This window comes from Hemitrygon akajei, chromosome 5 (genome assembly GCF_048418815.1).
Source record: "Hemitrygon akajei chromosome 5, sHemAka1.3, whole genome shotgun sequence".
Classification (NCBI taxonomy): domain Eukaryota; kingdom Metazoa; phylum Chordata; class Chondrichthyes; order Myliobatiformes; family Dasyatidae; genus Hemitrygon; species Hemitrygon akajei.
In genome coordinates this window covers 158,396,700-158,409,383 of record NC_133128.1, presented here as the reverse complement: position 1 = coordinate 158,409,383, position 12,684 = coordinate 158,396,700, and the positions used below count along the sequence as shown (strand labels likewise).

Below are 12,684 nucleotides of genomic sequence, written 5' to 3'. Positions count from 1 at the left end.
TCTTGCCTTCTTTATAACTACATCAATATGTTGGGAACAGGTTAGATCCTCAGCGATCTTGACACCCAGAACTTGAAATTGCTCACTCTCTCCACTTCTAATCCCTCTGAGGATGGGATGCGTTCCTTCGTCTTACCCTTCCTGAAGTTCACAATCAGCTCTTTCATCTTACTGATGTTGAGTGCCAGGTTGTTGCTGTGGCACCATTCCAATAGTTGGCATATCTCACTCCTGTATACCCTCTCGTCACCACCTGAGATTCTACCAACAATGGTTGTATCGTCAGCAAATTTATAGATGGTATTTGAGCTATGTCTAGCCACACAGTCATATGTATACAGAGAGTAAAGCAGTGGGCTAAGTACACACCCCCAATGTGCACCAGTGTTGATCGTCAGTGAGGATGATATGTTATTACCAATCCACAGAGAAAGTGGTCTTCCAGTTAGGAAGTTGAGGATCCAATTGCAGAGGGAGGTACAGAGGCCCAGGTTCTGCAACTTCTCAATCAGGATTGTGGGAATGATGGTATTAAATGCTGAGCTATAGTCGATAAACAGCATCCTGACATAGGTGTTTGTGTTATCCAGGTAGTCTAAAGCCACGTGAAGAGCCATTGAGATTGCATCTGCAGTTGACCTATTGTGGCTATAGGCAAATTGCAATGGGTCCAGGTCCTTGCTGAGGCAGGAGTTCAGTCTAGTCATGACCAACCTCTCAAAGCATTTCATCTCTGTCAAAGTGAGTGCTACCGGATGGTAGTCATCAAGGCAGCTCACATTATTCTTCTTAAACACTGGTATAACTGTTGCCTTTTTGAAGCAAGTGGGAACCTCTGCCCTTAGCAGTGAAAGGTTAAAAATGTCCTTGAATACTCCTGCCAGTTGGTTGACACAGATTTTCAGAGCCTTACCAGGTACTCCATCGGGACCTTCTGCCTTGCAAGGGTTCACTCTCTTTAAAGACAGCCTAACATTGGCCTCTGAGACAGAAATAAGAGTCAGCAGGGATTTTCATAGCTGTAGTTGTGTTCTCCCTTTCAAAGCGTGCACATAAGAAGTGTTGAGTTCAGATGGTATTGAAACATCGCTTTGTAGGAAGTACTGTCTTGCAGACTCTGAGAGAATTGCTGCACATCCGTTGTCACCTCTAACCTCATTCGAAATTGTTTCTTCGCCCTTGAAATAGCCCTCTGTAAATCATACCTAGTTTTCTGGTCCAGGCCTAGGTTGCCAGACTTGAATGCCACAGATCTAGCCTTCAGCAGATGATGCATCTCCTGGTTCATCCACAGCTTTTGGTTTGGGAATGTACAGTAAGTCTTTGTGGGCACTCTCTCATTCACACAGGTTCTGATGAAGTCAGTAACAACTGCAGCATACTCATCCAAGTTCGAAGATGAATCCCTGAATACAGTCCAGTCCACCGATTCAAAGCAGTCCTGTAGGCGCTCCTGTGCTTCCCTTGACCATACCTTCTTGATCCTCTTTGCTGGTGCTGCAGTCTTCAGTCTCTGCCTATACTCAGGGAGTAGAAGTACAGCTAGACGATCAGACTTCCTGAAATGAGGGCGTGTAATAGCACAGTAGGCATTCTTGAGGTTGGTGTAGCAATGGTCCAGTGTGTGTTTCCTCTGCAAATGATCTGTTGATGGTAGTTGCTTAGTGATTTTTTTCCCCCCAGACTGGCCAGGTTAAAGTCTCCCAAAACAATGGTGAAGGTGTTAGGGTGCACTGTTTCATGCATGTTGATCCCATTAGTCAGATCATCTAAAGCCTGCTAGACATTGGCCTGAAGTGGAATGTAAACTGCTTACCAAAATGACCCCAGAGAAATCCCGTGGTAGGTAAAAAGGTAAAATTTTAAACGCCTTTTAAAAATCGAAGTATCACTCTAAAGCACACCTCACATTACAATGGCTGTAGCCTTGGTTTTGTTTCTTCCCCACCCCATCCCAAAATCAAGGTGAGAAATACCAGGAGGCAAACTTCCCCATTCCAAATCAGAGATCATTATTTTCTGAGACAAACTTGCACAATGGTACCCTATACTTCTTGGCTCCAACTTCAGTAAAGTGCCCCAACAGTTAACATTTGATCCAGACCATGCAGCTTTGTAACTGCTCAGGAGCAATTGCATGAAACAGCAAGGTGTGCTGTGGAGCACGCACAAGGAACTGGATGAGATCAGCTATAACCCTTTCATACAGGCATCTCATTTGAAACAACAAAACCACCATTTAAATCTGGATTGAAAGTTTACCCACACCCAGCCCATCTCTCAAATCCAGTTAAGCCATTTATGTTTTGCCAGCGTTAAGCTCTGCATCTCACATGGTGCTCAGGATGTGTTCCAAAAACACGAGCACAAATAGGGATCATTATAGATGAGGCTATGCATTACTTAAAGGATTTCTGTACCTGTTCCCTCCACTCTGGGAACCCAGTGGAAACTCCTGCCTTCCCAGCTGTTCCCGAGTACCACAGCAGGAACCAGCTGTAAATCCAGTAAGGAATCCATCACAGCTCAGGGCTCCAGCTGCTGTTAGGCAGAATGGGAGGGAGATTGAAAGTCTGGCTGAGTGGTATCATAACAGCCTCTTAATCATTATCACCAAGACCAAGGAGCTGATTATGGATTTCAGAAGGAAACCAGATGTCCGTGAGCCAGACCACATGGGAAGATCAGAGGTAGAGGGTCAGTAACTTTAAATCCCTCGATGTTATTTCAGAGGACCCACCTTGGGCCCAGCATGCAAGTAGCATTACAAAAAAAGCATGGCAGCATCTCTACTTCCTTTGGAGTTAGCGAAGATTTGGAATGACATCCAACTTTGGAAAAAATTTCTATACCCCTGTAGTGGAGAGTATATTGATTGGCTGCATCACAACCTGGTAATAGAAACACGAATTCCCTTGAAAGATACAGCCCAGTCCATCACAAAGTAAGGCCCTCCCCACCCTTGAGCACATCTACACAAAGCTCTGTTCAAGGAAAGCAGCGTTGCCATCTCACTGCTTCCATCAGGGAGGTGGCACAGGGACCTCTGAACTCACACCACCAAGTTTAATACCGTTATTACCCCTCACCCATCAGGCTTTTGAGTCGAAAGGGATAGCTTCACTTGCGCCATCATTGTAATGTTTCCACAACTAACGAACTCACTTTCAAGGACATTTCATCTCATGTTCACGATATTTATTGCCCATTTATTATTGCTTTCTTTTTATTTTTGTGCAGTTTATCATCTTTTGCTCACTGGCTGAACACCCAAGTTGGTGCAGTCTTTCATTGATTCTATTTTGGTGTTGGCACGTGGCAGATCTAAATTAATTTTGTCACTTGTATGTCAAAACAGGCCGGGGAATACTTTCAGTGTCAGCATAGCATGCCTACGACTTAGTACATCTTGAACATCTTTGGAATGCCCCAGTTGGGAGCCAAATCACCCCTAGAAAATTTACAGAATTATGGGGAGAACGTACAATCTCCTTAGAAGCTGGAATTGAACCCTGATCTTACAGCTTGCACTGTAAAGCATTTCAGTAACCACTACACTATTGGGTCTCCTGCCATCCTTTAGCACCTGCGAAATGAAAAACAAACTCCAGAAGAGGCAGGATAAAAGTTGCTGGTCACAAATGCAACTTTTTCATCTAACCAACCATTGCATGGAATCCAATTGAGATGAAATTTGTTTGAGGTGCCCAAGTTTCAAAAACCAAGTGGGAATAGGGTAGAGTACTTCATCAAAAGTGGGTGTCAAGATGCCAATGAGTAACTGGGGTGGGAGGTGCCACACCAGGGACATTTCACCTCATTTCTGCTGCTTGTGGTACTGGGTGACAAATGCCAAAGAAATCAAAAGCACATTCTTCCCTTAACGAGTTTATAGATAATTTAATTGAAACACCGTTGACAGCTTTGTAGCCTACTCAGAGGGTAGGTTTATCTCAGTAAGCAGCTGCAGAACAAAAAAAATGTTGAAACAATGCCTGTGCATCAGAGTGTCTAACAGCACTAGCCAGACTTGGAACCAGGTGGCACAGCCTCGACAGTTGTATGAGCAAAAATAAAAGAGGACAAAGCCACATGTGGTAGGCTAGTCTGAGTGATTAGATCACATGGGATCCAGGGAAAGTAGGCCAAAAGGATACATAGCTGGTAACCAATGCCCTTGAATGGAATAGCCTACAAAAAGTAGTGGATACTGCCCAGTCCATCACAGGTTAAGCACAACTGTTGCAGGAAAGCAGCATCCATCAAGGGCCCCACCATCTGGGCCATGCTCTCTTTTAGCTGCTGCCGCCATCAGGAAGGCACAGTCGCCTCAGGACCCACACCAACAAATTCAGAACAATTATTACCCTTCAACCATCAAGGTCTTGAATCAGAAGAGGCAACTTCACATATTACTTGCCCCTTCACTGAACTGTTCCCCCAAACTATGTTCCCCCACTTCCAAGAACTCTTCATCTCATGTTCTTGACATTTACTACATGATCATTTATTTCTTTTTGTATTTGCTGGGTTTATCTTTTGTACATTGGTTGTTTGTCCATCCTATCAGATAAAGTCTTTCATTGATGCTATCGCATTTCTTGTACTTACTGCAATTTCCCATTAGAAAATGAATCACAAGGTTGTATATGGTGACATATGTACACTAATAATAAATTTACTTTGAACATTGATAGCAGGGCACAGAGGGCGCCTCTGACCAGTGGTATGCCACAGGGATCAGTGCCGGGACCATCACCGTTTGACAATTAATAAACAATTTGGATAAGAATGTACAAGGTATCGTTCCTAAGTTTACAGATAACACTAAACTAGGTGGCATTGCAGATAGCAAAGAAAAAAGGATCACGGCCAGCTGGTGACATGGGTCAAGGAACAGCAAATACAAGCTGTTGCACTTCGAGTACGGCAGGGGTTGCTGTAGGACAGAGGGTCCTAGGAATACAAAAGTTCCCTGGAAGTTGTGTCGTGGTTAGAAGATGTTTGGCAGACTGGCCTTTATCAGCCAGAGCACGAAGTACAAGAGCTGGAAGATCATGTTGCAGCTGTATGAGATATTAGTGAGCCTGCCCCTGGAGTATTGGACATTTTTCTTAAAAAAATTACACACTTTACAAGAAGGATGGCATTAAACTGAAAAGAGGACAAAGGAGATTTACAAGCATGTTGCCAGGACTGATGGCCTGGGCTACAGTGTAAGTTTGGCAGGCTATTAATTTACTCTTGGAGTTTAGGTGACCTTAGAGATATACAAAATCATGAGGAACTTAGAGAAGGTCATCATTTCTGCAGTGAATGAGAATCAAAAAATAGAGGGCATCAGTTTAAGATAGAGGGAATAGAAGGGATCTGAGACAGTAACGTACACGTGGAACAAGCAGCCCGAGGAAGTGGTTGAGGCAAGTACAGTAACAACATTTAAAAGACATTTGGTCAGGAAAGGTTGAGAGAAGTGTGGGTCAAAGGTGCTGGCTTAGATGGGATCTTGGGCAGGTTATGCTGAAGTATGTTTATGACATTTTTACTATTCAAGGAAGACTACTGGAAGATGGGCATCTGAACATGCAGACTGGATATTAACCAGAAAAGTCAAAACCTTTCTTTTTAGGGGGGAAAAAAAGCTCCCTGTATGGATTTCACTAATCAGCACTAGACCCCTCAGTAAATTTAGGAGCTACCCCCCTTCCCAACATCAGCCAAAATGTCTTGCTGCTGTCTCTCTGGGAACTGCTGCACAGTAGCCCTATTCAGTCAACACACACAAAATGCTGGTGGAGTGCAGCAGGACAGGCAGCATCTATAGGAAGAAGCACAGTCGATGTTTCCGGCCGAGACCCTTCGTCAGGACTAATGTGAAAAAGATAGTAAGATATTTGAAAGTGGGAGGGGGAGGGGAGACCCGAAATGATAGGAGAAGACAGGAGGGGTAGAGATGAAGCTAAGAGCTGGGAAGTTGATTGGCATAAGGGATACAAGGCTGGAGAACAGGGAATATCATAGGACAGAAGGCCTTGGAAGAAAGAAAGGGGAGGGGAGCACCAGAGGAAGATGGAGAACAGGCAAGGAGCTTCATCACAGTTAAACACTTGCTTATACGAATAACCACCTTCTGTAATTATTTTCTTCAGTTCTGCTGGGAATTTTTCAGCAGCTTCAGTATCAGCCGAAACACTCTCTCCGGTAAACGTTTAACTATGAAGCTGCCGTCGCCTCAGAAACCGATCAAACCACCCATGAGTACCTTTAAATTCCACTTTCACAACACTTTCATCACCATTGTCCAGTACTCTGTTTCAGCTTATTAAAAAGACTGATTTCTCCTTTTAAGTATGAGATGATTAACAGAACACCACACTTTGTACACCCATTAATTCACTCAAACAATAGACTTTCCATTTTATTCATTATTGGATGCCGACATAAAGAGACCACTTTGCTACGAGCAGAACCAACAGTAACATCGGCAGCTTTCAAGATTCTTTCTCTCTCTCTCTGTGTAAATAGTGCGAATGGTGGATGCAGACAAGTTCAACATGTGGACAATGTCCTTACTTCGTTCACCATGATCGAAACACTTAATTATGTCTAGTTTTATGCTAAGCGTAACACATAAATCGAGATAAAGCACAGATGCTCACAGGCACTTGTTTAAGCGATGGCAGCTAGAATGCAGTTCCGGGGGAGGAGCTTGGCTGCTCGGGGCGCGCGCTGCCTTTTTTTTTTTTGCAACAGTAACTCTCTTCGTTAGCGAAAGCAGGTAACTAAGGTAGGTCTTTCCTAACAGCGAGCTGTCGTAAAGTGAACATTCCAAAAACGGGGGCCACCTGTATACAGAAGTACGGTTTTTTTTTTAAAAAACCCAGGTTGATAAATATCCTTTCCATTCCAATTTTCCTGACGTTCTTCATCAATATTTGTACCACCTGGCCCAACCCATTTATCTTCCTTAACTTGGCCAGAAAGAGTTCTGAAGAGTACTTCCAGAAACCTCAGACGGTGTACAAATAGGTCTCGAGGTGCGATTAAATTCGTAATTCACAACATATAGTTTACGACCTTGATTCTCACAGGACATTCCCTCTCAATCTAGCAAAGTAGCATTCTTCTTAATCAATACTACCACTCTTGTAGCAAAGGTGTTGAAGAATTAAAAGTTTCAACCCAAAATATCAACCATCCTTTTGCATTCACAAGCATTGCTCAACAGCCAGTTTATATTTAATCTAGCTTCCAGCATCTTCAGTCTCGTCTCCTGCCACATTTCTACCCAGTCATTTAAAACTATTCCTACATTTTAAAAATAAAAAGACCAAACTTTGTTATGCTACAATATTGTGACTATGCAGTTGCGTGCACCCAAAATTGTGAGCCTTGTTTAATAGTTTCCAGTTTTCAACCACATATGTCAGAGATAATCTGTATACCCCCTCAGCCTGACCCTCTCCAAAAGCTTTCATTATTCACTCTAGTGCCATTTCTCACTTTTTCTCTTCTTCACGGCATTCTTAGTCAGCCCAAATCCTGTCAAATTAAATATTCTACATTGTATTACGAAGGGAGGACATTGATCCCAGCTGAAGTCTACAGACTTTCTTTAGGTTATGAATGACTAATTTATGGGCACATACATACAAATAAGCTCCCATACTATTACAAAATTCCAAAGTCTAACATACATTCTTTCCCAAATCCAAAAATATTTCCCTCCCTCCATTTTTTACTAATTTTTCTTTCTTATCAGTCTTGCTTGACATTCATTTCCATATTGTAGAGAGCAATTAATTTTAGTGGTCTGTGTTGTTTTGAACTTACAAACTATAATTAACTGAAGGGCACTTGTAAAAACAGAACCCAATCTTGATCTGTGGACTACCTGTAACCTACTTGACATACTTTTCATTTCGTCAGAACAAGTCCCAGTGCTTCCAGAGTTCAACCCTTCCTCTTCGGACTACACGTTTATAGCCCAGCAGCGGCGGTTGCTGCAGTATGGACAAGACTTACACCATCTCAACATGCTACTTGCAAACTCATTGATGATTTAAGTCCTGCTTCTTCGTCTGCAAAGATTCTGCAAACCTAACTTCAACCATGTTGTCCTGTTGCCCATGATAATTGACTGCCTCCCATCTCCACAATAAAGATCACCAGATCTCCCTTCTGCTCCCTGACCCTGACATTCGCCCAGTCCTTTTCCACTGGCACCAGCTACAGGATGACCCATGCTGAAATGTTTAAGCCACGAAGCAGATGGACAATTGGGACATCAGTCAATGGCACTTTCTGTAATTGTGTCTCCAAGGCAAAAGAGAATTCCCATATTGTGCAGGATAAGCATTTCACAGCTCTGAAAATGCTTCACTTTTATCAAATTGACTGAATTTACAGATGAAAGAGTAATCCCATAATAATTTGTTTTACTTGCTATGCACAGATATTTTGATTGCCCATTATCACTACCATCTCCTCCCCAATACCAATGTTTATTAAAGCCTACTCCACTATGTAAAGTCCTTTTAAACTTGCATTCATAGAACAACTCTTACCTCAAGGTTTCCCCGAACTACAGTGCTGTCAATCAACTAGCTTTAAATTGTCATCACTGGTGTAAGAGATGACAAATCCAGACACACATTTACAAATTGTCTGATTAAACACTGCACAGCATTTGTAAAGCTGTGAGCTATTAATGAAATAATTGTTAAGTACTAACTAGATCAATGAAATTACTACAGTTTAGCATTTTATACAACCACTTCTGCTCCCCGAGTATGCCGGCTCACAGGAACTATCCTAACCTGTTAAAATTTCCACCACACATTCCCATCCGTACCCAATTCCTTTGCTCACCTACATACAAAGAGCAAATCACAAATGTTCATTAATGCAAAAATCTGAACACATAAGCCTATTTATTTAGTTCAGACAGGACTTGACCCTATAATCAGAGTACCAGACTATGTTGCCTACGAGTATGAGATGAAGTCACTACTCCGGGCTCTCTGCGGCAATTAGACCTTCAAACAATAAAGCCACTAAGCCAAAATTCACTGCAGCAGTATGCGGCTAATAAAACTGCTACCTTTGGACTCCAGTGAAATTAAAATCCAAAAGCCAATTGGACATTGAATACATTGCCATGCAAGCAAGTGTCCGAAAGTATTTTGTATGTGGGAAGATCAAATTCAATCTTTACACAACAAAACTTTAATGTGGAAAGGAGACATTCAGGTTTGGGGGAAAGTTTTAAAGTAAATATTCAATGATTCTTTACTTCTACTTGTCCCATAGATAGAGGTGATCCTGCTCCTGTTAATGGTTTCCAATATTTTTAACCTCATTTCAGAATCTGTAGTTTTATTTACTTAATATCTTTATTTGTTAGCTCTGTATTACTCTGGTTTCAGCTGTTATGAGTGATGAACAGACCTGATGGTCAATGGGGTGCAGAGTTAACCATTCCCAACCCCCCTCCTGAGAACTACGAACTATTGCTGCTGTTATGCTGCTCATGGGAGAGAGAGATGAAACAGGCAAGAACATCTGCTACAGACAAGAGGGGAAGAGAGACTGTTGATTTACTGTATTATGACTCTTCCTGGATTATTACCTTCCACTACAAGGACTTTACTTTGCTCGTTAACATTCCTCAGGAGATAGCAGGAGTGGCCTGATTTGATGGACACGGTCATTCAGAGTTGATGGATAGCTGAGACCCCGTGAGTGGGGATAAAAGACAGGTCTGGAGAGACACCCTTCAGACACACCAGTGGACACTGATTGAGTGTTGGGAACCCACAGAAAGGTGGGGGCTTCGAAGACCGAACCAGGAGATCGGTCACAAAGCTCACAGTGTTACAGCAGGGCCGGTGGGGACTTGTGTGTGTGTCCACTCATGCCAGAGTGACGAGTCCACCACAGAAGAACGGTCTGGCTGAAGGACGGAGCGGTCATAACTGAATGACCACAATGATACGACGGATTAAGAAAGCAACAGAAGGTTTGCCTGCTGTAGCTGTTAACCTCTCGCTCGCGCTCGCTCTCTCTTCAACAATTTCAATACAACCATAACTACCTCAGCATTTATGAACTGAACTCTATACTTTCCTATGACAATTCATTTACCCCTAGACATCGATAGAGCTTGTTTATTATTGATTATTATTATTCCCACACTTTTAGGTTTATTACTGCTAACTTGTTTTATATGTATATTTGCATTTTTGATATTGTATTGTGTAGTTTACTAATAAACACCTTTAGTTTGGTACCACCAGACTCCAACGGATTCTTCTTTCTCTGCTGGTCAGACACCCAGTTACGGGGTACGTAACACAGCCATCCACCGAAAAAAATCAAGATCAGATTTATTAATTACTGCCTTACACAACAGTAAATTTTTTGTTCTGCAGCAGTAGAATTACAAGAGTAAACTGGTGAGGAGAACTTTAAACTTGTTTTTAAACTTCTGAGTTATCCTTGCAGTTTTTAAGAATCTTTGACTTTCACACCAACTTAAAACTGCGATTCTGCCATTCATGACACCTCTTACAGTAAGAAATTTTCATCCACAGTGCTGTGCTAAGAAAAAGTAGAGGTATTTTTTAAACCAGTACACTTATTTTGCAAGTGTATTTAATTGCCGTTTTTAATTTCTGGTGGGAGCTTCTCTACAAAGTCCTCAATTTCCACTTCCCTACTCTATCTCTCTAACAAAAGAGGGGCAAGGCGCTCCTTCCCTGTGTTAGCCTGCAGGTCACCCTTGGGCATGGTACTTAGCCCACATCTCCCACCCCCCAACCACGGTGCGTATCACAAGTCCAGGTTATGCGACCACTTTCGCCAGGTGGACAATCTCTGGAGAGTATTGCTAATAACTGGAGTTGTCCGTCTTGTAAAGACACTGCTCAGAAGGCAATGGCAAACCACTTCTGTAGAAATTTGTCAAGAACAATCATGATCATGGAACGACCATGATCGTCCACGTCATATACACATTACGAACTATGCAGGGGTACTTTATAATGGAAGGGCATGGGGGGGGGGGGGGGAAAGAAATTGTAAGATAAGCCTTTGAACTTTGTCCTCACTAATCTAAGCCATGTTTTTTTAAACCACGGATCCCAATATTTTTCAAGGATACAGAGTTTTTATACAGGCCTTTTCCTGAAATATAATTAACCTTCAAGCTTCAGCAGACGAGTCACTGAGTTATTAACAATTCCAAAATTATAAATACTTCCTGAGAGAAGTAGTAAACAGATACTTCAAGGACAACTTAAAAACTTTTCGAGTCCGATATATTGCTGAAAGTGGAAATGAAAGAGCAAAGACATAAATCCTTGACCCCCCTTCTCAAAATATCATCCCAAAAAATGATCATCGATGATGAATTTCCAGTACTTGTTTTGTCTATGTCCTTCTCATCAAGCAGAGAATTTACATCGCCAATGCTGATGCAGTGACATTTCATCATAGTTGTCTGCATCAACTTTAACCGGCTCTTTCCTGTTCAATTACTACCATGTGCAACACCTGTTCCCACACATTTCACGTACTAATCCAAGCATCCCCTCAATGCTGCGCAATGTACATAAACAACAACGAAAAAGATCACTAACTCATGAGAAGCGATTTTTGTTCAGGTTTGAGCCTTTTTGATCGAGTCCTTCCATACAATCAGAACGATTCCGCCCAGCAGCAGACTTACACTACTGCCTGATCAAACCCACTCACCTGAGTCGAATAAAAGGAGCAGAAAAATGCCAGTCGATTTACGTCTAATCAGATCCACCAGCGAGCCCGTCCAAAACTGAAACACACGCTGCAAAGTGCCCGCTCACGCTGCAGTCCACCATAAATAAGGAAGCACACGGTGAGGCTGCCCAGTCCTGCCCCGACAACTCTCTTGATGGAGTCCTCCGTCGGCCAATCGCTGGCCGGCAGGAGCAGGCGGGCGAATGGGCACGCGGCAGAGGCGGGGCGTGGGGACCCGGTGCGGCCGGCGGGCCGGCGGGCGGGCGGGCGGAGGGAGTTTGAGGAAAGAGCAGCACGTGGTTTCCGAGAAGCTACGAAACAAGAACTACTGCGCGTATTGCAGGAAAGCGAAAATCGAAAGTGAGGATTACTGCTGCTGGGGCGGAGCTTGGTGTCGTGGATGCACTCGTCACAGGCCAAAATAGAGAGTTAAAGAGGCAGGATATACGGAGGTTTATGCTCATAGAAGAAACAATTATTGTTTTTCCTTGCACGATTTCTGGAAGATGATCAGTGCTTAATTAGAAATCCGTACTTACTGATTTAAAATTTGTACCCACTCATTTATTTTTTCCAAAGGGGCAAGAGCAAATGGGCAAATGCAATTAGAATCGGGCTTAATATCATTGGCATATGTATTAAAATATATTTTTTTAAAAAATTAAATTAAGTAGTGCAAAAAGAGCAAAAAAATTAGTGTTTCATTGTCCATTCAGAAATCTGATGGCAGAGGAGAAGAAGCTGTTCCTGAAACATTGAGTGTGAGTCTTCAGGCTCCTGTACCTTCTTCATGGTAGCAAAAGGAGGGGGTTATATCCTGGGGAATGGGAATCCTTAATGATTGATACTGCCTTTATGGGGCATTGCTTTTTGAAGGTGCCCTTGATGTTAGACATCAGCAAGCCT

General features: G+C 42.7%; 1 protein-coding gene across 1 annotated transcript in view; it reads right to left on the bottom strand.

The window, feature by feature from the left end:
* The window catches only part of LOC140728360 (signal transducer and activator of transcription 1-alpha/beta-like), a 53,276-nt gene extending 41,341 nt beyond the window's left edge, over nucleotides 1–11,935 (bottom strand). The window contains exon 1 of the mRNA XM_073046972.1: nucleotides 11,758–11,935. The gene's annotated coding sequence lies outside the window, so the exon portion shown is untranslated. The remainder of the gene's footprint in view (nucleotides 1–11,757) is intronic.
* Between the last annotated feature and the right edge of the window lie 749 nt (nucleotides 11,936–12,684).